Source organism: Ovis canadensis, chromosome 3 (assembly GCF_042477335.2).
Source record: "Ovis canadensis isolate MfBH-ARS-UI-01 breed Bighorn chromosome 3, ARS-UI_OviCan_v2, whole genome shotgun sequence".
In the NCBI taxonomy this organism is placed as follows: domain Eukaryota; kingdom Metazoa; phylum Chordata; class Mammalia; order Artiodactyla; family Bovidae; genus Ovis; species Ovis canadensis.
Genome location: NC_091247.1, coordinates 142,681,967 through 142,707,220, shown reverse-complemented (window position 1 = coordinate 142,707,220; position 25,254 = coordinate 142,681,967). Strand labels below are relative to the sequence as shown.

General features: G+C 42.7%; 1 protein-coding gene across 12 annotated transcripts in view; it reads left to right on the top strand.

Annotated features, from left to right (window-relative positions):
- LOC138437342 (tubulin alpha-1C chain) overlaps window positions 1–25,254 on the top strand; it is a 94,294-nt gene that overhangs the window by 57,456 nt on the left and 11,584 nt on the right. For 8 of the 12 annotated variants that reach the window (XM_069584463.1, XM_069584464.1, XM_069584465.1 and 5 more), the window contains one exon: window positions 10,948–11,010. The exons of the other annotated variants lie outside the window; for them this stretch is intronic. The gene's annotated coding sequence lies outside the window, so the exon portion shown is untranslated. The remainder of the gene's footprint in view (window positions 1–10,947; window positions 11,011–25,254) is intronic. 12 annotated transcript variants of the gene reach the window in all.

The window sequence follows — 25,254 nt, the reverse complement described above, 5'->3', positions numbered from 1 at the left end:
TTGAACCCTTGACATTAGGAGTTTAGGAGGGACTTTCTTGATCCAGTGGTTAAGACTCCACACTTCCACTGCAGGGGCCACAGGTTTGCTGCCTTGTCAGAGTGCTAAGGTTCCACATGTCATGTGGTGCAGCTAATAATAATAATAATAAATTGTTCAAGAGTTTAGGAGACCAAGAAGGAAAGAACAATAGCAACTGAAAAATCACAGCCAGGAAGAAAACCAGAAAAAAAACCTAATGAAGAAAGTGTTAAGGGTTTCACAGTGTCAGATGATGCTGATTATTTTAAGTAAAATAACTAGGAACTGACCATTAGATTTGGTAAACTTAGGGTCATGGGTGACCTTTGTAGAAGTGGTGAAGGTTAAAGGCTGATTCCAGTGTGTTCAAGGAATAAGGGGCGGAAACTGGAGGTATTGGTGGTACATAATTTTTTGCTATGATGATAAGGAGAAAATGGGATAATAGCCACAGGCAGAAGTGAAATCAAGAGAGGTTGTTTTGGAGATGGAGGAGCAGGTCTTAATGCTAAAAGAAAACAGACTAGAGGTGGGGAATTGATGCAGAAGACAGAAAAGAGAATCACTAGAGTAAAATCCTTGAGTGGGCAAAAGTGGATAGGATATAATGTTGTTGTTCAGTTGCTAAGTTGTGTCAGACTCTTTGTGACCCCGTGGACTGCAGCATGCCAGGCTCCCCTGTCCTTCACTGTCCCCCAGAATTTGCTCAAATTCGTATCCATTGAGTTGGTGATGTTATCTAACCATTTCATTCTCTGCCACCCTCTTATCCTTTTGCCTTCCGTCTTTCCGAGCATCAGGCTCTTTTCCACTGAGTTGGCTCTTCACATCAGGTAGCCAGAGTATTGGAGCTTCAGCTTCGGCATCAGTCCTTCCAGTGAGTATTCAGGGTTAATTTCCTTTAGGATTGACTGGCTTGATCTCCTTGCTGTCCAAGGGATTCAAGAATCTTCTTCAATACCATAATTCAAAAGCATCAATTCTTCAGTGTGTAGCCTTCTCTATTGTCCAATTCTCACATCTATACATGACTACTGGAAAAACCATAGCTTTGACAATATGGACTTTTGTTGGCAAATTGAAATCTTGGCTTTTTAATATGCTGTCTAGGTTGGTCATAACCTTTCTTCCAAGGAGCAAGGGTCTTTTAATTTCATGGCTGCAGTCACCGTCTGCAGTGATTTTGGAGCCCAAGAAAATAAAATCTGTCACTGCTTCCACTTTTCCCCCATCTGTTAGCCATTTAGTGATGGGACTGGATGCCATGATCTTAGTTTTTTGAATGTTGAGTTTCAAGCCAGCTTTTTCACTCTCCTCTTTCACCTTCATCAAGAGGCTCTTTACTTTTTCTTTGCTTTCTGCCATCAGAGTGGTGGTATCTCCGTATCTGAGGTTGTTGATATTTCTCCTGGCAATCTTGGTTCTAGCTGTGGTTCATCCAGCCTGGCATTTCACATGATGTACTCTGCATAGAAGTTAAATAAGCAGGGTGACAGTATACAGCCTTGACGTACTCCTTTCCCAATTTGGAACCAGTCAGTTGTTCCATGTTCAATTCTAACTGTTTCTTCTTGACCTGCATACAGGTTTCTCAGGAGACAAATAAGGTGTTCTGTTATTCCCATCTCTTTAAGAATCTTCCATAGTTAGTTGTGATCCACACAGTCAAAAGCTTTAGTGTAGTCAATGAGGCAGAAATAAGTGTTTTTCTGGAATTCCCTTGCTTTCTCTAGGATTCAGTGAATGTTGGCAATTTGATCTCTGGTTCTTCTACCTTTTCTAAACCCAGCTTGTTCATCTGGAAGTTCTTGGTTCACCTACTGCTGAGGTCCAGCTTGAAGAATTTTAAGCATTACCTTGCTAGCGTGTGAAATGAGCACAATTGTGCAGTGTAGTTTGAACATTGGCATTGCCCTTCTTTGGGATTGGAATGAAAACTGACCTTTTCAGCAGTGGTCCTGTGGCCACTGCTGAGCTTTCCAAATTTGCTGGCATATTGAGTGCAGCACTTGAACAGCATCATCTTTTAGGATTTGAAATTGCTCGCTTTATTTGTAGCAGTGCTTCCCAAGGCCTACTTGACTTCACACTCCAGGATGTCTGGGTCTAGGCACGGACCCAGGTCACATCATCGTGGTTATTTGGGTCTTTAAGACCTTTATTTAGTTCTGTGAATTCTTGCCACCACTTCTTAGTCTATTCTGCTTCTTTTAGGTCTTTACCATTTCTTCCTTTACCGTGCCCATTCTTGCATGAAATGTTCCCTTGATCTCTCCAATTTTCTTGAAGAGATTTTTAGTCTTTCCCATTCTATTGTTTTCTGCTACATTTTTTCATTCTTTACGTAAGAAGGCCTTCTTATCTCGCCTCGCTATTCTCTGGAACTCTGAATTCAGTTGGGTATATCTTTGCCTTTCATATACAAGTGGAAATATTGACCTTGAATAAGAGCATAGACAGTTTATTGTCAGAAGCTAGAAGACAGGCAGGAATGCGTGGGACAATCACAAATAGGTAAGTGGTTAAGAGGAATTATCCCAAATTTTGAAATTGTGCTAACAGGATTGCCGAGTGTCTTTTTAGTGAAGAGCTGGGCTCTGTCCAGCAGGCCCTCTGGGGACTGTCTCATTTTCTAAGGGCAGCCACCTTTGCTTGACTTTCTACTTATTACTGATTAGGATTTTTTTTTTAGATTTTTTTAAAGGTATATTTGTTTATGTTTGGCTGAGCTAGGTCTTCGTTGCAGTGCACCGGCTTTCTCTAGTTGCAGCAAGCGGGGGCTACTCTTTGCTGTGTGCAGACTTCTCATTGGGATGGCTTCACTTGTTTCGGAGCACAGGCTCTAAGCAAGTCAGCTTCAGTAGTTGTGGCGCATGGGCTTGGTTGCCCTTCAGCATGTGGGATCTTCCTGTATCAGGAATCAAACTTGTGTCCCCTGCATTGGCAGGAGGATTCTTGTCCACTGGACTACCAGGGAAGTCCTGATTAGGATATTTAACAATCTTATTTGTTATAGAAAACTTACGGTGATGCACACAGTGTTCATCCGAGAGAAATACAAATGGTTTTTGCCCTATGGAAAAGATAGCTTCACAGGTTAGGATTTTTTTGTTTTCTCTTGAAGGGCATTATCAGTTTTGTTTCTACCTAGCAGTCTTATTCTAATATTTTTAAGGTGCCTTTCCTGATGAAATATAACTCCTGTTCCTTAAATGCTCTTTGCACCAACTTTATCAGTTTACTGGTTCCTTAGTCAGTAAATCTTGAGCACATATTTAATTCTCTATATATATGTTACGATTTTAACTTTTTAAAATATACTTATTTGGCTGTGCCAGGTCTTAGTTGCAGCATGCAGAATCTAGTTTCCCAACCAGGGATTGAACCCAAGCCCCATGCACTGAGAGCTTGGAGTCTTAGCCACTGGACTACTAGGAAGTCCCATGATTTTAACTTTTTGAAAATTATGTTTTAGCAAGGAAAGCATAATATTGGGAGCTTGTGAACAGCCTCTTTTGATTGCTTCTATTTTCCCAGTGAATAAAGTTGCAAAGTTATGAACTGAGAGTGAGAATGGGAAGAACTTTGGAGGGTTTGAGGATCCTGAAGAAGACGTTTAAAAAAATGTTTAGGAGAATGGGAAAGTGAAGGGACTTACAATATTACTGCTAAGCAATGGAAGGCCCTCTGGAGGTTAGTGATCATGAATTTTAAGTGGATCTGTCAGCCTGCCACAGCCATGCCTGTAGGCATGGGGTAGGTAGAGATTTAATTAGGCTTGAAGTTTTGCTAAGTGAACACGACAAAAAAAATGGAACTAGGGAGTTGCAGGTGTAAGCAAGAGTGCAAGATTATAGTGATGGACTGTGCAAGGAGAGGTGTGAGGACATAGAGGGTAAAGGACAGTGAAACGGTGGCAAGGTTGACGTCTCTCAGTTTCCTTAAGGGGAAGGATTGTTGGGATTGGTTTTCTCTTACTGGAAAGGTGGAGATGGTAATTGAATGGTGGGATGCTTAAAATGGAAAAATTGACCCCACTGGGGTCAGTGGGGTGGGGATACTTATTAAAGCTAAGAAGTAAATGGGCGGATGGAAAAACCCACAAATTTGAATAAAAGGGAAGAGATATAGGATAGTAATTCAAACAGGAAGTGACACTATGGTGGTTTAGGAGTAATTTGTGTAAACAAAGAGAATTAAGGGTCAAGCAAATGGGTTAATTAATAAAGCAAGTTCCCAGAGGCTGTCAGCAGGAATATAAACGAGGGCCCAAGTGGGTGGGATTAGTATTAATAAAATTGGAGGGGACTTTGGTGAGAAAAGTGGGAGGATAATATAAGGAACAAGAGAGACAAACAGTTTGTGGAGGATGGGATGAAAACTGTTGGAGCTCAGATTGAATCCTTTAATCTTATCACTACATTAGGAATCTAGGTTGTCTGCTGGGACTGAGCAGGTAAATGAAGACTAGGAGCTTGAAGGATACAGAAGCGATTGGGAGCACCTCTTTCCTTGGGAAAGGAGTAAAAGATGGTTAAGAGTCATACAGCAGTGAGGGCTGAAGGCAGAGAAGTTCAAGTCTCTGAAGAAGGTGATAGATTAGCTTAACTTCCTGTGTCTCTCTGTAAAGGTGGAAAGCACAATGAGCCACTTCTATGGGTTGATGTATATAATGTAACAGGTTACAAAGTTGATCACATAGAAACAATGGTACTTTAAATCATTCTTGAGCTCCCTTACTTACTAAACCTGCTTGTTTGTTCTGATGGTGTCCAAAACACTCTACTGGAAGGCCAAAAGCAATCTAGCTTTAGCCTCGTATAAAAATAAATAAATAAATAGAAGTAACCCTGACCCCCACCTCCTCTGGTATTGCCTATTATGATTGCCAACCGAGGCTCCAGAGATAGGAAATTCAGAGCCTTTTCCTATTCCTCACTCTCCAATCTAATTAGACACTAATTACAAATTCTACATTGTAAACACCTCTAAAAGTTTGATGCTCATATTGGGATTACTTATAAACTGTTGTGAAATAACGTTCATATTTTATGTCACGACAAGAAAAATCTGAACATAAAAACGTCTTTCTGCCTGTTGTCCTCCCCTCCCACTGTGCATTTTGTATCTACATCATGACTGACTAAGCCTCCCCCATCAGCAGCAATACCTGCTCAACCATAAAGAGAAACCTTCTCCTAGCGTCAACAAGACAACTCCTTAAAAGATAACATTCCTTCTTGAGCTTGTAAGGGGCCGCATGACCCACCACAATGACACCTAGATCCAGATCATGTGAACTGTCAGTAATACTTCATTTCGTGTACAGCCCTCTGTCTCAAAAAACTTATATAACTGTGCATTGACTTCTAATGGACAGAAGAGTTCTCAGAGCTTTCTGAGCTGTGCTTTCTGGGTTATGGTCCTCAAATTTGGCTCAAATAAAATTTTCCATTCCTTTCTTAGATTGATGGATTAATTTTTCATTGACACTGTCCAGAATCTTAGGTTTGCATATGCCAAATTGGGACATAAGGGAATGAGGCAGATTAGTTATGTTCTAACTCAAGCATAGAGGAAACTAGCTCAGATCAAATTCTTTGGATGGCTAAACTGTAATGGGCTTACAGCCTCCAGTTCCAATTTGTACAGGAGCACAATATGTGGTCTCACATCAATACATGGGGCCTTGGCACTTCCCTGGTGGTCTAGCAGCTAACACACTAAGTTCCCAATGCAGGGAGCCCAGGTTCGATCCCTGGTCAGGGAACTAGATCCCATGTGCCACAACTAAAAATCCTGCATGCTGCCACTAAGACAGTGGCAGCCAAAATAAATACTAAAGAAAGAAAGGGAAAAAAAAGAAACAGCAACATACACTTAAAAAAAATACTTGAAATGTGTTAATACTTGAAATGTCTTAAAATGCATCTCTAGTCTAGACTTCTTTCCTCAAGATGGTTTTGAGTCTCAGTATCCTTTTCTGCCACTGGGCTGCCACTGGGCTGTTGTCAAGCACTCCTAGTTCTACTGAGGCTAGATTCCCTAATGTAAGAACTTGAGGATTCGTGTTGGAAGTCCTGGTCCCTTTCCACCCTAGGATTCTTATGCATTTTGATTTCATTGCGCCCTTAAGTTCTCCACTTGATGTCATTGGCATCTCATCCTCACCGTGTTCAAAGCAAATCATGAACTTCCTGTTCCTTACCCCACTGAGACCTGCTCCTTCCAAACTGTTCCTCATGTTAGTATCAGCTCCACTTTTCCAATTGTTCAGACCCCAACCCTTGGGGTCACTCTTACAGTTTTACAGTTTTATTTTATATGTTTATTTTTGGCTGCGCTGGGTCTTTGTTGCTGCATGGGTTTTCTCTAGCTGCAGCGAGCAGGGGCTCCTCTCTAGTTGCAGTGAGTGGGCTTGTCATTGCGGTGGCTTCTCTTGTTGCAGAGCATGGGCGCTAGGGCCTGTAGGCTCCCCAGCTGTGGCTTGAGGGCACTAGAGCATGGGCTCAGTAGTTGTGGCACATGGACTTAGTTGCCTGTGGCATGTGGGGTCTTCCCAGATCAGGGATCAAACCCGTGTCCCATGCACTGCAAGGTGGATTCTTAACCGTTGGACCACTGGGGAAGCCCCGATTAGGGGGGATCATTCTTGAATGTTTTCTCACAACCCACATCCAATCCATCAGAAACTCCTAACCAGAATCAGGCCACATCTCATCATCTCCTCTGCTGCTGCCCTGGGTTCCTGCTCAGATTACTACAGTAACCGCTTAATTGGTCACCTGCTTCCATTCTTACCTCCCTAGAGTCTATTCTAAGCATAGAGGCCTGAGTGACCCTGTTAAAACAAAAGTCTTATTTTATCATGACGTTGGGCCAGTGACCTCCAACCTAATGCAGAGAAAAAGCCATATTCCTTATGGTAGCCTCTAAGGACCTGCACAGTCTGAACTCTACTCTCTCTCTAACCTTTTCTGCTGCTTTTTCCTTTGTTCTCAGTCTCCAACCATTTCCTCTGCCTGGAATGCTCTTCCCCCAGACAGTCACATGGCTCAGCTCTTCCTTCAAGTCAGAGAGGCCTTCGTGCCACATTAGCTAAAACAGCACTCATTACTCTCTAGCATCCTCCCTAGATTTCATTTTTCTTCCTACGTCACTTCTCTTCCCCAAATGCATATGATCTCCTCAGAGGCTTTGTCTTTTCCTTAATTCCTAGTACAGTGCTTAGTATACAACTAGGGGCCAGATAAATATATGTTGTGTAAAATAAAGAATAATGTAATCTTGCATTTCTAGAAAATCTTTATGTTTTCAGGGTACTATGTAAAGAAACTAAATTATATAAGGAAACTTAGAAGCTATGTTTTATTTTACAAATGATGAAACTAAGATCCATTCAGTAAGTTGTGCTAGAACTAGAATCTAGATCTCCCAACCCTCAATCCAGGGATCTACTTATTCAGAGATCCGTTTTAGATCAGTTATTATCCTCACACTGCCAATGGGGAAACTCAGATGCAATACAGGAAGGGACCTTACCAAAGGGCATGTTATCTATTCACACTAGAAACCAGAGTTCCCAGTTCCTAGTAGTTATAATGGCTTTGACAGTTTACATTCTTGTCAGGGAGGAGTCAATAAAATTGTTACTTCAGTAGGTTGTTATTCTTTTTGCCTCCCCAACCTGACAGCATCTCTCACTTTGCATTTTACTCTGTCTTTGTCTCTAGAAGGCAGAATGATTCTTTTGCTGTCTCAGTTCAGTCGCTCAGTCGTGTCCAACTCTGCGACCCCATGGACTATAGCATGCCAGGCTTCCCTGTCCATCACCAACTCCCGGAGCTTACTCAAACTCATGTCCATCCAGTCGGTGATGCCATCCAACCATCTCATCCTCTATCATCCCCTCTCCTGTCTTCAATCTTTCCCAGCATCAGGGTCTTTTCAAGTGAGTCAGTTATTCACATCAGGTGGCCAGAGTATTGGAGTTTCAGCTTCAGCGTCAGTCCTTCCAATGAACACTCAGGACTGATCTCCTTTAGGATGGACTGGTTTGATCTCCTTGCAGTCCAACAGACTCTCAGGAGTCTTCTTCATCACCACAGTTCAAAAGCATCAATTCTTTGGCGCTTAGCTTTCTTTATAGTCCAACTCTCACATCCATACATGACTCCTGAAAAAACCATAGCTTTGACTAGACAGACCTTTGTTCGCAAAGTAATGTCTCTGCTTTTTAATATTCTGTCTAGGTTGGTCATTGCTTTTCTTCCAAGGAGCAAGTGTCTTTAATTTCATAGCTGCAATCACCTTCTGCAGTGATTTTATCACAGAAAATAAAGTCTGTCACTGTTTCCATTGTTTCCCCATCTATTTGCCATGAAGTGATGGGACTGGATGCTATAATCTTAGTTTTCTGAATGTTGAGCTTTAAGCCAGCTTTTTCACTCTCCTCTTCCACTTTCATCAAAAGGCTCTTTAGTTCTTCTTCGCTTTCTGCCATAGGGTGGTGTTATCTGCATATCTGAGGTTATTGATATTTCTACCAGCAATCTTAATTCCAGCTTGTGCTTTATCCAGCTCAATGTTTCACATGATGTACTCTACATAGAAGTTAAATAATCAGGGTGACAATATGCAGCCTTGATGTACTCCTTTCCCTATTTGGAACCAGTCAGTTGTTCCTTGTCCAGGTCTAACTGTTGCTTCTTGACCTGCATACAGATTTCTCAGGAGGCAGGTAAGGTGGTCTGGTATTCCCGTCTCTTTCAGAATTTTCCACAGTTTGTTGTGATCCACACAGTCAAAAGCTTTGGCATAGTCAATAAAACAGAATTAGATGTTTTGCTTTTTCAGTGATCCAGTGGATGTTGGCAATTTGATCTCTGGTTCCTCTGTCTTTTCTAAATCCAGCTTGAACATCTGGAAGTTCTCAGTTCACGTACTGTTGAAGCCTGGCTTGGAGAATTTTGAGCATTACTTTGCTAGAGTGTGAGATGAGTGCAATTGTGTGGCAGTTTGAACATTCTTTGGCATTGCCCTTCTTTGGGATTGGAAAGAAAACTGACCTTTTCCAGTCCTATGGCCACTGCTGAGTTTTCCAAATTTGCTGGCATAATGAGGGCAGCACTTTCACAGCATCATCTTTTAGGATTTGAAATAATTCAACTGGAATTCCATCACTTGAACTAGCTTTGTTCATAGTGATGCTTCCTAAGGCCCACTTGACTTTGCATTCCAGGATGTCTGACTCTCGGTGAGTGATCACACCATCATGATTATCCAGGTCGTGAAGATCTTTTTTTAATAGTTCTTCTATGTATTCTTGCCACCTCTTCTTAATATCTTCTCTTCTGTTAAGTCCATACCATTTCTGTCCTTTCATTGTGCCTATCTTTGCATGAAATGTTCTCTTGGTATCTCTAATTTCATTGAAGAGATCTCTAGTCTTTCCCATTCTGTTGTTTTCCTGTTATTGCTGCTGTCTAAGCATTAATAAATAACCACTACTTTCAACCTAGACAGCATATTAGAAAGCTTTAGAGACATTACTTTGCCAACAAAGGTCTGTCTGGTCAAAGCTATGGTTTTTCCAGTAATCATGTATCAATGTAAGAGTTGGACTATAAAGAAAGCTGAGTGCCGAAGAATTGACACTTTTGAACTGTGGTGTTGGAAAAGACTCTTAAGAGTCTCTTGGACTGCAAGGAGATCCAACCAGTCCATCCTAAAGGAAATCAGTCCTGAATATTCCCTGGAAGGCCTGATGCTGAAGCTGAAGTTCCAATACTTTGGCCACCTGACGCAAAGAACTGACTCATTTGAAAAGACCCTGATGCTGGGAAAGATTGAAGGTGGGAGAAGGGGATGACAGAGGATGAGATGGTTGGATGGCATCACTGACTCAATGGACATGAGTTTGAGTAAACTCCGGGAGTTGGTGATGGACAGAGAGGCCTGGTGTGCTGCAGTCCATGGGGTTGCAAAGATTTGGACAAGACTGAGCGACTGAACTGAACTTTTTCTTGTACTTCATCTTCTTTGACTTCCATAACAATGAGCTTGGGCTTCCCAGGTGGCACTAGTGGTAGAGAACCCTCCTGCCAGTGCAGAAGAGACATGGGTTCAATCCCTGGGTCAGGAAGAACCCTTGGAGGAGGATATGGCAACCCCTCTAGTATTCTTGACTGGAATCCCCTGGACAGAGGAGTCTGTGGCCTACAGTCCTTGGGTCACAAAGAATCGGACATGACTGAAGCGACTTAGCACACACACAACAATGTGCTTGGGGTTAGGCTGTGGCTTTGTTCAGTCTGCTCTAACAAAATCCCATAAACAGAGTGGCTTATTAACAACAGAAATTTATTTCTCACAGGTCTGGGGGCTGGAAGTCCAAATTCTGGGTGCCAGCATGGTCAAATTCCAGTGCAGACACTCTTCCCAGTTGTAGACTGCCATTTTATCCTTGTATCCTCTTAAGTGGCAAGAGAGCTCTCTAGGTCCCGTTTATAAGGGCACTAATTCCATTTATGAGAGCTCCACCTCGTGACCTAATTATTCCCCCTTAGCCCCAGTTCCAAATACCGTTACAGTGAAGGTCAGGATTTCAACGTATGAATTGGGTCGGGGTTGGTTGGGGGAGAGGGGCAGGGAACGGAATTCATTCAGTCCATTGCAGGCTCCCTGGGCCCTGAACAGAGGCCATGAATCCCCTCAATTCAGTTAAGCAAACCAGCGTCAAGGAAACAGGTTTCATAGCTTGTTAGGTGACCTACATTCCAGGTTATTTTTTTCCCTCTTTGAAACAACTGTGGTTTACTATCAGTTGTTTCAGGCACAATAAAGGGAAAGAGCAGCCTGAATATAAAATTTGTTTCTTTGTTTTGAACACAAAGAATTTCCTCCTTCTCTTTTTCTTTTTCGCAGTTTGTGAACCTGGCTCTGTCCCTTGGGTTCAGTACAAATAAACGGAGCTGCTGAGGGAACACGGTAAGCAAGCTGATTTTTGTAGTTACAGGCTGTTCCACATAACCCATTTACAAGGTCAGTAGGGACCACAGCTTACCAAAACAAAGAGGTATGTAATTTTAAATGAGGAACTCTTGATCGATCTGAAACAAGCAAAGACCTTCCAGGGTTTCTAAATGGTTTATATTCCTGACTGCATTGCAACAAAAAATTGCTGGAGGGTAAGGAAAAAAGAACACAGACTAGAGGATCAAAATATTAAAGTGCTGTAAAAATAGAGTTCTGAGTACGGCCCGTGTCTGTTAGAACTCTGTACCAGCCTCTTTCCTTCATTGTGTTCTTATAACTGAATGGGATCATTACAGGTTTGGATGATTTGGAGAAATAAACATGTAATTAAAGTTGTAGATATAAAAGTGGTTTCATATGGATGTTTTTAGAGAGAAGAATAGTGGTTAAGAAATGAGAGCCTTAAAACCAACCTCCTGAGGAAAGGGCTGAGGATCCCAGTGAGGAAGACTGGACTGCAGGCAGCATGGGCCGGCATGTGCCTTTTAGATAAGTTACTTCAACCCATGAGCCTCAATTTTCTCTTCTGTAAAATGGAGGTAACAGTAGTTTCTACCTCATAACCTCATAGACTTATTGTGACAGGCAAACAAGTGAAGGTATGTGAACTCTTCATCCTGAGGGTAGAAGCTGAGTGGAGACACCAGTCCTAGAAGTGGGATGCAGGGCTAAACAGGTGGAGTGTGGCTAAACAGGAGTTGGGGACCTTTCTAATCGAAGAAATAAAAGCATTGGAAAAGAAGGTGTTGATTGGGATTGGAGGGGCTAAGAGGTAGTAACCCTTCCGTAATTCCGAAAGCTGAAATTGGGAGGAGAAGCTAAGCTGGGCTTCTGGGCTTTGGCTGGCTATGAGGAGAGCACTGAATCAAGCTCTGAGACCAAAAAAAAAAAAGTTCTTTTTTTTTTTTTTAATATCAGAGTTCTGAAGAACTAAGAGAAATGTCCCGATTTGGACTAGGGTGGAAGTAGGGGCAATGGAAAATGTTTTAACAACCAGCTGGGAGTGGAGATGAGAGCCTAATTTGTAGTATTCACCAATTTCCATGATGTAAATACATCCATCATTGCTTATTTCAAGCTGCCGAAGCGATGTCTAACTGGCTCACCAAATTTCTAAAAATGTAAATTGTTGGCTCTAGTGGGCTCTCTCACACACCAGTGAGTAGGAGGATTAGTATTACAAGAGAATCATATGGGGTTCCGATTGGGAAGCAGCCCACTGACTTGAGGTGGGAGAAACAGACACTGGAAAAGGCCAGGTGCTTTCGGCCAAATTAAACTAATTATGGACTTCCCTGCTGGCTCTGACGGTAAAGAATCCGCCTGCAGTGAAGGAGACCCAGGTTTGATCCCTGGGTTAGAAAGATTTCCCTGGAAAAAGGAATGACAACCCAGTCCAGTATTCTTACCTGGAGAATTCCATGGACAGGGGGGCCTGGTGTGCTGTAGTCCATGGGGTCTCACACTGTCACTGCACTTTTTCACCTGAGTAACACCAGACTGTTTTACCTCTAAATTTCCCAACTGTGTACAATTTATGCAGTGATACTCCCTCAAATTGAGGTACTACTGGACTGATTAGGTAGGAAAAAACAAGGACTTGGTGTACTTGAATATGGCCGGCTCTGTATCTGAGGAGGAGGTAAAAAGATACCAGGAAAGTGAAAGAGGAAAGATTATCCTAAGATTCACAGTCTCTGAGTAAACCCACCTACCATCTGAGCTGCTGGCAAGGAGCTACAGTCACAAGGAAAGAAGTTTCTCAGGGGCCTTTCCACTTTGGGCTGCCAGGGGCTTTTTAGGTACATGAGTAAATAAAATTATTAAATAAACATTGCTATAAATAGAAAAGAGTTCCAGACTCCAGGAAATGGCCTACTTACTGGAATAATAATGTAGATGATTAGAGAATGTGAGTAGTTCTTTTTAATTTTCTGCAAGAGTATATTACCCGTCTATCCTGAAGGGACAGGGGAGGAGAATCATGGAAATGGTTTTTAATTACAGGAAAGATCAGAAAAAGCTTAAGAAGGATTGGCTCTGGGATATAAAGTGGGAATACAGGGGAAACACAACCTACTCAGTTGCTTCATTCGGTCACCGTGAGGAAACAACCCCCAAATACAGTATTTTTAGGGATTATAAGGCAGATTCAAAAAAGCCATGTGATGTCTCAGTGGAAATAAAATGTGAACTTTCAGAAATGAAAGCCAGTCTTCTGGGGTAGTCTCACAGAATGGAGCTTGCATTTCACATAAAGTCCTAATGGAAGAGAAGGCCAAAACCCTGCTCCCGTCATGAGGAAGGAGAAATTCAAAAGAAAATATTTGCAGAGAACAGTAAGTGAAAGTTAAAGGATCTGAGGATTATTTTTCCCATATTATCTAGAAGATAATATCCTGCTCTTCTCTATTTACAAAGGGTAAAGAGAAGAAGGGGAAAAAATGCTTCAAAATACATATATTTTATTGTATTATTATTTTATGCAGAGGGACCCCATGCCCCCTGCATTGGGAGTACAGTCTTAACCACTGGAGGGCCAGGGAAGTTCCAGGATTTTAAAAATGCTTATCATAAAGAAGGTGACTGGACATAACTGAGAGGAGTCTTAGCTGTCCTTTGGAGGTCTTGAAAGTAGGACAGATTCTCTTTTTCTTATTATATTAGCCTTGCCTTAAGAAAAATTCAACAAATGACTTCTAGGATGTTCTTTCCTTGTGAACTAGTGCCAGTAGCAGGCTAATAGGGGGCCAAGAAGTAAAAGAGGCAACTGCCATTTTAGGCATTTGTTCTGGGTTCCACCTCTTGTGGTTCAGAGTAAGTTATTTCAAGTCTCAAGACCTTATTTCCCACAGTTCCAAATAAATATCCTTGTTAAAAACTTATTTTTGAAAACTTTTCCAAGGCACTATTCAGTTCAGTTCAGTCGCTCAGTCATGTCTGACTCTTTGTGACCCCATGGACTGCAGCTTGCCAGGCCACTATGTCCATCATCAACTCCCATCTCATCCTCTGTCGTCCCCTTCTCCTCCCGCCTTCAATCTTTCACAGCATCAGGGGCTTTTCAAATGAGTCAGTTCTTCACATCAGGTGATCAAAGTATTGGAGTCTCAGCTTCAGCATCAGTCCTTCCAATGAATATTCAGGACTGATTTCCTTTAGGATGGACTGGTTGGATCTCCTTGCTGTCCAAGGGACTCTCAAGAGTCTTCTCCTACACCACAGTTCAAAAGCATCAATTCTTCTGTGCTCTGGACATGGAACTGGACATAGAACAACAGACTGGTCCCAAATAGGAAAAGCAGTGCGTCAAGACTGTATACTGTCACCCTGCTTATTTAACTTCTATGCAGAGTACATCATGAGAAACGCTGGGCTGGATGAAGCACAAGCTGGAATCAAGATTTCTGGGAGAAATATCAATAACCTTAGATATGCAGATGACACCATCCTTATGGAAGAAAACCAAGAAAAACTAAAGAGCCTCTTGGCGAAAGTGAAAGTGGAGAGTGAAAAAGTTGGCTTAAAGTTCAACGTTCAGAAAACGAAGATCATGGCATCCCATCACTTCATGGCAAATAGATGGGGAAACAATGGAAACAGTGGCTGACTTTATTTTTCTGGGCTCCAAAATCACTGCAGATGGTGACTGCAGCCATGAAATTAAAAGACACTTGCTCCTTGGAAGAAAAGTTATGACCAACCTAGACAGCGTATTAAAAAGCAGAGACATTACTTTGCCAACAAAGGTCCATCTAGCCAAAGCTATGGTTTTTCCAGTAGTTATGTATGGATGTGAGAGCTGGACTATAAAGAAAGCTGAGCGCTGAAGGCACAATTGGAATAGGAAATATTTTGTTCTAAATTGCTATATGAGCACAAAATATCCCTAAACATTACCTGTAACATGTAATTTGTAACTGGACAAAAATAAGTTCTTCAGTATTACTGGTAGCCTAGCAGTTCAGTTCAGTTCAGTCACTCAGTCGTGTCTGACTCTTTGCGACCCCATGAATTGCAGCACACCAGGCCTCCCTGTCCATCACCAACTCCCAGAGTTCACTCAAGACTCACGTCCATCGAGTCAGTGATGCCATCCAGCCATCTTATCCTCGGTCATCCCCTTCTCCTGCCCCCAATCCCTCCCAGCATCAGAGTCTTTTCCAATGAGTCAACTCTTCTCATGAGGTGGCCAAAGTACTGGAGTTTCAGCTTTAGCATCATTCCTTCCAAAGAAATCCCAGGGCTGATCTCCTTCAGAATGGACTGGTTGGATCTCCTTGCAGTCCAAGGGACTCTCAAGAGTCTTCTCCAACACCACAGTTCAAACGCATCAATTCTTTGGCCTTCAGCTTTCTTCACAGTCCAACTCTCACATCCATACATGACCACTGGAAAAACCATAGCCTTGACTAGGTGGACCTTTGTTGGCAAAATAATGTCTCTGCTTTTCAACATGCTCTCTAGGTTGGTCATATCTTTTCTTCCAAGGAGTAAGCATCTTTTAATTTCATGGCTGCAGTCACCATCTGCAGTGATTTTGGAGCCCCCAAAAATAAAGTCTGCCACTGTTTCCACTCTTTCCCCATCTATTTCCCATGAAGTGATGGGACCAGATGCAATGATTTTCATTTTCTGAATGTTGAGCTTTAAGCCAACTTTTTCACTCTCCACTTTCACTTTCACCAAGAGGCTCTTTAGTTCCTCTTCAATTTCTGCCATAAGGGTGGTGTCATCTGCATATCTGAGATGATTGATATTTCTCCCAGCAATCTTGATTCCACCTTGTGCTTCTTCCAGCCCAGCATTTCTCATGATGTACTCTGCATAGAAGTTAAATAAGCAGGGTGACAATATATAGCCTTGACGTACTCCTTTTCCTACTTGGAACCAGTCTGTTCTTCCATGTCCAGTTCTAACTGTTGCTTCCTGACCTGCATGTAGGTTTCTCAAGAGGCAGGTCAGGTGGTCTGGTATTCCCATCTCTCTCAGAATTTTCCACAGTTTATTGTGATCCACACAGTCAAAGGCTTTGGCATAGTCAAGAAAGCAGAAAGAGATGTTTTTCTGGAACTCTCTTGGTTTTTCCATGATCCAGCGGATGTTGGCAAATTGATCTCTGGTTCCTCTGCCTTTTCTAGTACCAGCTTGAACATCTGGAAGTTCATGGTTCACATATTGCTGAAGCCTGGCTTGGAGAATTTTAAGCATTACTTTGCTAGCGTGTGAGATGAGTGCAATTGTGTGGTAGTTTGAGCATTCTTTGGCATTGCCTTTCTTTGGGATTGGAATGAAAACTGACCTTTTCCAGTCCTGTGGCCACTGCTGAGTTTTCCAAATTTGCTGGCATATTGAGTGTAGCACTTTCACAGCATCATCTTTCAGGATTTGAAATATCTCAACCATCCCCATGGAAAAGAAATGCAAAAAAGCAAAATGGCTGTCTGAGGAGGCCTTACAAATAGCTGTGAAAAGAAGAGAGTTGAAAAGCAAAGGAGAAAAGGAGGAAAGGTTTAAGCATCTGAATGCAGAGTTCCAAAGAATAGCAAGAAGAGACAAGAAAGCCTTCCTCAGCGATCAATGCAAAGAAATAGAGGCAAACAACAGAATGGGAAAGACTAGAGATCTCTTCAAGAAAATTAGAGATACCAAGGGAACATTTCATGCAAAGATGGGCTTGATAAAGGACAGAAACAGTATGGACCTAACAGAAGCAGAAGATATTAAGAAGAGGTGGCAAGAATACACAGAAAAACTGTACAAAAAAGATCTTCACGACTAAGATAATCACGATGGTGTGATCACTCACCTAGAGCCAGACATCCTGGAATGTGAAGTCAAGTGGGCCTTAGAAAGCATCACTATGAACAAAGCTAGTGGAGGTGATGGAATTCCAATTGAGCCTAGCAGAGACAACACTAAAAAACCCAAGATTTGGTTTTATCTGAATTCACTTCTCTCTACTATATATGGATCCTATATACGGTGACATAAAGCCCAGGCTTCCCTGAGCTGGAGTAGGTATTTAGCACTTCTTTCCCTAAAGCATTGTAAGACTCAAACAAACGTCCAATATATAAGAATGTATCTAATGTACTGGTGATTCCAAGAAGACCCTGACTGAAGCATGTTTTCAACTTTGCTCATTTTTGTACAACTCACATGTACAGCAGAAGTCTCAAGTCAGAGTATTTCAGAATATTAGGGCTGGAAGAGGCCTTAGAGATGATCCTGTCCATGGCCCTCATACTGCACACACAAAACCTGGGGTCCAAGGAGACGGAGTCCCTGTCCAAAGTTATAGCGCCAAAAATGGCAGAGCACTGGCTGTCTGTTAATAACTCAATATGTTTGTGATCAGTTCTGGAAACTGTCAGCTAGAAAGTAAGCCTTTCCTTACTCAGTAATTTTTAGACCCATAAAGGCTTGTTTACATAAAGGTTAAAATTTTAACTGTCTACTCAGGAAAAAGATTCCCCATCCCTCCAAAAATAAAATCCAGCAGGGGGCAGAAAACTTAAATGTGGATCCTAACTTAAATATGGATGCTTAAACTAATTTTCAAATGCAAGAAGATGCAGCGTCATCTCTGGATTTGTCTGCCACCACTACCACCTTAGTACCACTTGGTGCTTTACTGGGTGTATGTACTCTGTATTATGTATCTCAATTAGTCCCTACAACAGTGTATTGACCTATTAGTTATGCATTATCCCCATTTTATAAGGGAGGTAATTCAGAGAGATTAAGAAATTTGCTGAAGCAAAATTTGCTAGAAAGCAAAAAATGCCAGAATCCAAAACAAGGTAAGCAGGACTATAAAGATAGTGCGATTCCTCAGGGGCAATCTGCTTGAATGTGAGGAGGTAGGGAGTTAGAGGAAGAAAAATAAAAGTAATTTGTTAATGAATCATATGAAAACAGAATCTAAAAATAGAATGCCTATTAAATTTTTTAAAAACTTTTTATTTTGTATTGGGGTATAGCCAGTTAACAAACAATGTTCTGATGGTTTCAGGTGAACAGGGAAGGGATTCAGCCATACATATACATGTATCCATTCTCCCCCAAACTAAATGCCTATTATTTTTCAATCACCACACTGAACTATTCCCATCCAGGTTACTCGTGACTTCTGTGTGGCTAAATCCTTGGTCATTTTTGAGTTCTCGTCTTGTTTGGCCTACTGGTAGCATATGACGCTGCTGATCATTCCTTCCTTAGTCTCCAGGACTGCACACTCCCAGGTTTCCTCCTCACTCATTGACTGTTCCTTCTCAGTGTCCTTCATGGGATCTGCCTCCCCTCCCAGAGCTCAATCCTTGGTCCTCTTCTCTCCTGTTTCCATACTTATTTCCTTAGTGATCCCGCCCCATGTCATGCCTTTAGGACGGCACTTAGATGTATATCTCTACCCAGATCTCTCTCCCCTGAGATCCAGACTCTCACATCTAGCTATGTCCTGAGCATCTCCACCTCGACATGGACATCTCAACGTCTGGATTTAACATCCCCCAAGACAAACCCCTGATAACATCCCCTTCCAAGCCTGCCCCATTCCCAACATTTTTCATCTGTTGATGGCAAAATCATCTCTTACTCATTCAGGCTAAAAATCCTGGAAAAATGCTTGGCTTTTTTCCCCCCTCATATGGGGAAATCATTTTGGCCCTATCTTCAGAAGGTAACCAACTGTAACCACTTTGTGCCACTTCCTCTACTACCAGTCTGGTCTGAGTTTCCATCATCTCTAAAGGGTACTGCAGTAAGTTACCATCCTGCTTCTGCCTGTGCCCTCCTATAATCTGTTCTCCACACACCAGAGGGATCTCGAAAAAAAGGTAGTCAGGGCATGTCACCCCTGTTTGGGACCCTACACTGGCTCCCTGTGTCAGGGTTAAAACCACGGGACCTTTTTTTCCCTCGGTTTGTTGCTTTACGTACTGAATAGCAAAATCAATCAGCCATGCATATACATATATCCCTCCCTTTTGGACTTCCTTCTCATTAGGGTCACCGCAGTGCATTAAATAGAGTTTCCTGTGTGTTGAGGTCCTTTAATGGACCAGAACCTGGTGGTCCGGAGTCGATGATAAGAAAGTAAAGGAGAGAAAGAGGCTGATATTCCTTGGTTTACACAGAAAGCCAATAAAGCCCCTGCATGGGGCTTGCTCTGTTTATGAAGGCCTCAGGCACCCTCTCCATGGGGTGAAGCTCTCGAGAGGGTCTTAGAAGCCCAGGCAGGAAAGTGAACTCAGAGAGCCTCTTTGCTCCAGGGGATCAGCCTGAGAGAGAGAGAGAGAGAGAAAGACAGATATGGGGACCAAAGCTCTGATGGAGCCAAGGTGTTTTATTCAACATTGTGTAGGTATTTATACTGTCTTACAAGATAGCTATTTTCAGCAGAAATAAAATCAAAACTTAAAAGTTATCAAGAAAACATGAGCTCATCCATATGAAAGAGAGAGTTGTAAATAACCACTTTTACCATATGGTTCATAAAAAGGAAGAGGGTACTGATCACTGTATAGAAAAACTAACGAAGGAAATGCCTGGATTCCTCAGTCCCAGGAGAGTCTTGCCTCTCCTCTTAATTCGGGAATATTCAGGAATTAATAAGGAAAAAAGAATTCCTGACAGATCCAAAACAGCACACAGGAGGCCCCCTGTTAAATGTTTCCTGACACCTGTGCTATACAGTATGTCCTCATTGGTTCCCTATTTTATTCATAGTATCAATAGTGTATATGCGTCAATCCCAATCTCCTAGTTCCTCTCACCTCGCCCCCTTTTCCCTTTCAGTTCAGCTCAGTTGCTCAGTCCTGTCCGACTCTTTGTGACCCCATGAATCGCAGCACGCCAACCCTCCCTGTCCATCACCAACTCCTGGAGTTCACTCAGACTCACGTCCATCGAGTCAGTGATGCCATCCAGCCATCTCATCCTCGGTCGTCCCCCTCTCCTCCTGCCCCCAATCCCTCCCAGCATCAGAGTCTTTTCCAATGAGTCAGCTCTTTGCATGAGGTGGCCAAAGTACTGGAGTTTCAGCTTTAGCATCGTTCCTTCCAAAGAACACCCAGGGCTGATCTCCTTCAGAATGAACTGGTTGGATCTCCTTGCAGTCCAAGGACTCTCAAGAGTCTTCTCCAACACCACAGTTCAAACGCATCAATTCTTCGGCCTTCAGCTTTCTTCACAGTCCAACTCTCACATCCATACATGACTACTGGAAAAACCATAGCCTTGACTAGACGGACCTTTGTTGGCAAAGTAATGTCTCTGCTTTTAAATATGCTTATCTAGGTTGATCATAGCTTTCCTTTCAAGGAGTAAGCATCGTTTAATTTTATGGCTGCAATCACCATCTGCAGTGATTTTGGAGCCCCCAAAAATAAAGTCTGACACTGTTTCCTCATCAATTTGCCGTGAAGTGATGGGACCAGATGCAATGATCTTCGTTTTCTGAATGTTGAGCCTTAAGCCAACTTTTTCACTCTCCTCTTTCACTTTCATCAAGAGGCTTTTTAGTTCCTCTTCACTTTCTGCCATAAGGGTGGTGTCATCTGCATATCTGAGGTTATTGGTATTTCTCCCGGCAATCTTGATTCCAGCTTGTGTTTCTTCCAGCCCAGCGTTTCTCATGATGTACTCTGCATAGAAGTTAAATAAGCAGGGTGACAATATACAGCCTTGACGTATTCCTTTTCCTATTTGGAACCAGTCTGTTGTTCCATGTCCAGTTCTAACTGTTGCTTCCTGACCTGCATACAGATTTCTCAAGAGGCAGGTCAGGTAGTCTGGTATTCCCATCTCTCTCAGAATTTTCCACAGTTTATTGTGATCCACACAGTCATTTTGTTCTCTGTCTCTGTCTCTATTTCTGCTTTGCAAATAAGATCATCTATACCATTTTTTCTAGATTCCACATTCTCTTCTGTTCAGTCCCTCAGTTGTGTCCGACTCTTTGCAACCCCATGGACTGCAGCACACCCAAGCTTCCCTGTCCATCGCCAACTCTTAGGGCTTACTCAAACTCATGTCCATTGAGTGAATGATACAATCCAACCATCTCATCTTCTGTTGCATCCTGCCTTCAATCTTTCCCAGCATCAGGGTCTTTTCCAATGAGTCAGTTCTTCACATAAGGTGGCCAAAGTATCAGAACTTCAGCTTCAGCATCAGTCCTTCCAATGAATATTCAGGACTGATTTCCTTCAGGATTGACTGATTTGATCTCTTTGCAGTCCAAGAGTCTCTCAAGAGTCTTCTCCCAACACCACAGTTCAGAAGCATCAATTCTTTGGCGCTCAGCTTTCTCTATGGTCCAACTCTCACATCCACACACGACTCCTGGAAAAACCATAGCTTCGGCTAGATGGACCTTTGTTGGCAAAGTAATGTCTCTGCTTTTTAATATGCTATCTAGGTTGGTCATAGCTTTTCTTCCAAGGAGCAAGCATCTTTTAATTTCATCGCTGCAGTCACCATCTGCAGTGATTTTGGAGCCCAAGAAAATTAAGTCTGTCACTGTCTCCATTGTTTCCCCATCTGTTTGCCATGAAGTGGTGGGACTGGATGCCATGATCCTTGTTTTTTAAATATTGAGTTTTAAGCCAGCCTTTTCACTTTCCTCATATATGTGTTACTATACAATCCCTGGTGGCTCAGATGGCAAAGGGTCTGCCTACAATGTGGGAGACCTGAGTTCAATCCCTGGGTTGGGAAGATCCCCTGGGAAAGGCAATGGCAACCCCCTCCAGTACTCTTGCCTGGAAAATCCCGTGGAGGGAGGATCCTGCTAGGCTACAGTCCAGGGGGTTGCAAAGGGTCAGACATGACTGAATGACGTCACTTTCACTTTATACAATGTTTATATTTCTCTTTCACTTATTTCACTCTCTATGGCACTCTCTCTAGAACCCCAGGACTTTGCTCTTATATGAAGCCCGGGACTTTGCTCTTATATGAAGCCACAAGAGCTGGCTTCCATTGCCTCTCTAACCCTCACCTCCTACTGTTCATCTCTTCCAGTCAAGATGGCCTCCTGCTCTCCTTCCAGGAACACTGAACTCTCACCCTTGCCTGGGGGGCCTTGGCTCCAGCTTCTCAGTATTCTGGCACTGCTCTTCTCCCAGGGTCCTGACTAGCCCCTCAGGACCGTCAACTCTGTTCACATCTCACTTAACATTAAGGCTAACCTTGACCATCTTGCTTACATTGCACCCTCCTCCCACACTCTCCCCTCCCAGCACCCTCATTCCACTTTACTTTGCTCTGTTCTTCTATAGTTTACTTATGTTCACTGTTTATCTTTCTTCCCTATCCTGCTCTAGAACATTCACTCCATAACACAGAGACCTGTTTTGTTCACATACTTATTTCCAAGCACCTAGAAACTCTGCTAAATATATATTTGTGGAATGAATTTAAAAATGGGAAAGCACTACTAATTAAGACTAAAATATCTAACAGGACTGAAGTGGTAGTTATTCCAGATTTCAGAATACCTTGCCACACAATAGGTGCTCAAGAAGCATTTGATGAATGAAGGAATTATGTACTGTAATTTGAAAAGGAATCTCTGCACACATTTCCACAGCATCCATTTTGTGTGTATGAGTTGGAGTGTATCTTGAGTTCTACCTATTCAGTATCTGAAACTCATTTTGCCGTTTTCTGCTTCAGGAAAAAGTCCTTTAACATATTCTTCTACTATTCAGTAGAATATTTCTTTTTTCAATTGAAGTACAGTTGATTTACAGTGTTGTGTTAGTTTCAGGTGTAAAGTGATTCAGTTTTATATATATATATATATATTTCAGATTGTTTTCCCTTACAGGCTATTGCAACATATTGAGTATAATTCCCTGTACTGTACAGTAGGTCCTTGTTGATTATCCGATTTGTACATAGTTAAAGAGTTAGTCTCTCAGTCCTGTCCGACTCTTTGCCACCCCATGGACTGTAGCCCAGCAGGCTCCTCTGTCCATGGAACTCTCCAGGCAAGAATCCTAGAGTGGGTAGCCATTCCCTTTTCCAGGGGATCTTCCCAACCCAGGGATCAAATCCAGGTCTCCTGTATTGCAGGCAGATTCTTTACCGTAGTGTGTATATAATAATCCCAAACTTCTAATTTGTCCTTCCTCTCCCCTCCCCTTATGTAACCATAAGTTTGTTTTCTATGTCTGTGTCTGAGTATTTCCATAAATTCTATCACTCAGAGGGGGCTGAGGAATTTAAGAATTAGGAACATGATGAAAGTGTTGCAGGAAGGGGAACCCCTTCCAGCAGTCTAACACTGAGAAATGAATCATCCAAGGAGACACACGTACTTATTATTGAAAGGTAGAGTCTGGCTGCTCACTGCCCAAAAGTCAGTAAACAGGCCTGGTCGGTGGAAAGTTTGCTTTATTTCAGATGCCGGCAACTGGGGGTTGGGGGGAGGGGGTGCGGGGCGGACATCTGTCCAAAGGCTGATTCCACCCCCTGACAAACAGGGGGAGAAGCTTTTATACACAGAGTAGGGAGGGGGGTTGGCTACATACAGAAACAGCATAGTCAGCTCTGACAGTCATCTTCATATTGGTCATTGGTAGTCTGACTAGCATCATCTTGATTGTTTTAGGTACAGTTAATCTTCAGTTCCAGAGTCTGTTTGTTCCCATTGGTTTGAGAACAGTTCTTGGCATTGTGGCAGCTCATGTCCTGGTACAGTCCGGTCATCATGCAGTTAACTTTTCCACCTGGGGTTTCAGTATCTGTAAGACAGCTCACAGAATATGGCTCAGAATATTACCTGTAATCCTTGAGAAGGAACTAAAGGTCCTTGACTATGCTTAGTGACTACATTATTATTCTTTGATCTCCTTTGACTGTTTTCCTATGTTTCTGCATTTCTCACTTCTTTGATGAAACGTATTCTTTGCTCAAGTTTTCCACAGACAACAGGCAGGCAGAGGACATGGCTAGGGGGAAGGACCATAGGGTCATGCTGTTTCATGCTGATAGAGCAAGAGATTTTACTGAGAAGGGGTGCCTGGGCAGAGAGCAGGAGGGTAAGGGAGCCCAGGTCTGCTCTGACACACGGCTCACAGCCCGGATTTTATAGTAATGGGATTAGTTTTTGACTCAGGGTCCTTCCTGGTGGTGGGTGCGCATTTCACACAGTCAGGATGGATTCCAGCAAGGAGGAGCTTGGGAGGTTGGTAGGACAGGAGGCATCTCCTTTTGAACTTTCCTGAATTCCCCCGGTTGTTAGTTTCCTGTTCCTTACCAGGACCTCCTGTGGTAAAGTAATTCACATGAATGGTTACTATGGTTTCTGGCCAGGATGGGTGGTTCCCTTAACACCTCCCCACTCAGACAGTGCATACTCAAGATGCTTCTTGGTAATCAGGGCAGAGGTCTCTTTTCTTCTGTAATTACTCCCTGCTGAGATGCTTTGCCAACTGACCTGGGGCTTTCCAGGTGACTCAGTTGGTAAAGAATCAGCCGGCAATGTGGGAGACCCAGGTTCTGTCTCTGGGTGGGAAAAATCCCCTGGAGAAGTAAATGGCAACCCACTCCAGTAATTTTGCCTGGAAAATCCCTTGGATGAAGGAGCCTAGGGGCTACAGTCCATTGGGTCGCAAATGGACTTTATTTCTACTTTATTTGTAGAAAACAGAAAAAAGTCTCCCAGGCCTTCCTTGAGTGACAAAGAGCAAGCCCAAGCAGTTACTGATTAGGACACAGGACTCCTGGTTCTTCCTGAAGCCATAAAGATAACAACCTGATGCATTATCTTTGAGTGGTTCTACAAAAACTAACACCCCACCACCCAGGAGGATGTAACTACAAGTCCACCACAAGCATACAGACTCCAGACCGGTTGGAACCAAAAGGTTGAGATTCTGGAAACACCACCCTGTTACCTCACCACCAAACAATGAGAAGGTCCAGGAGCTGGTCAAGCAATCTATGACCCATTTGGAAAACAGTCTTAGCTGAAAGTGATTGGAGGGTTCAGGTCTTTTGTACACCCAACATCTATTCTTGCTTTTAGCCTTTGCAATAAATCTTGCTCTGCTCCACACTCCCAAGTTCTGGATTGTTTGCTTCATTGTGCCAGGGACACAGGAACTTGGGTTCCATAACAAAGAGTGGTATACTTAGGGTGAGGCAGTGCAAGGCAGTGAGGGCCTAACTCGCTCCAGC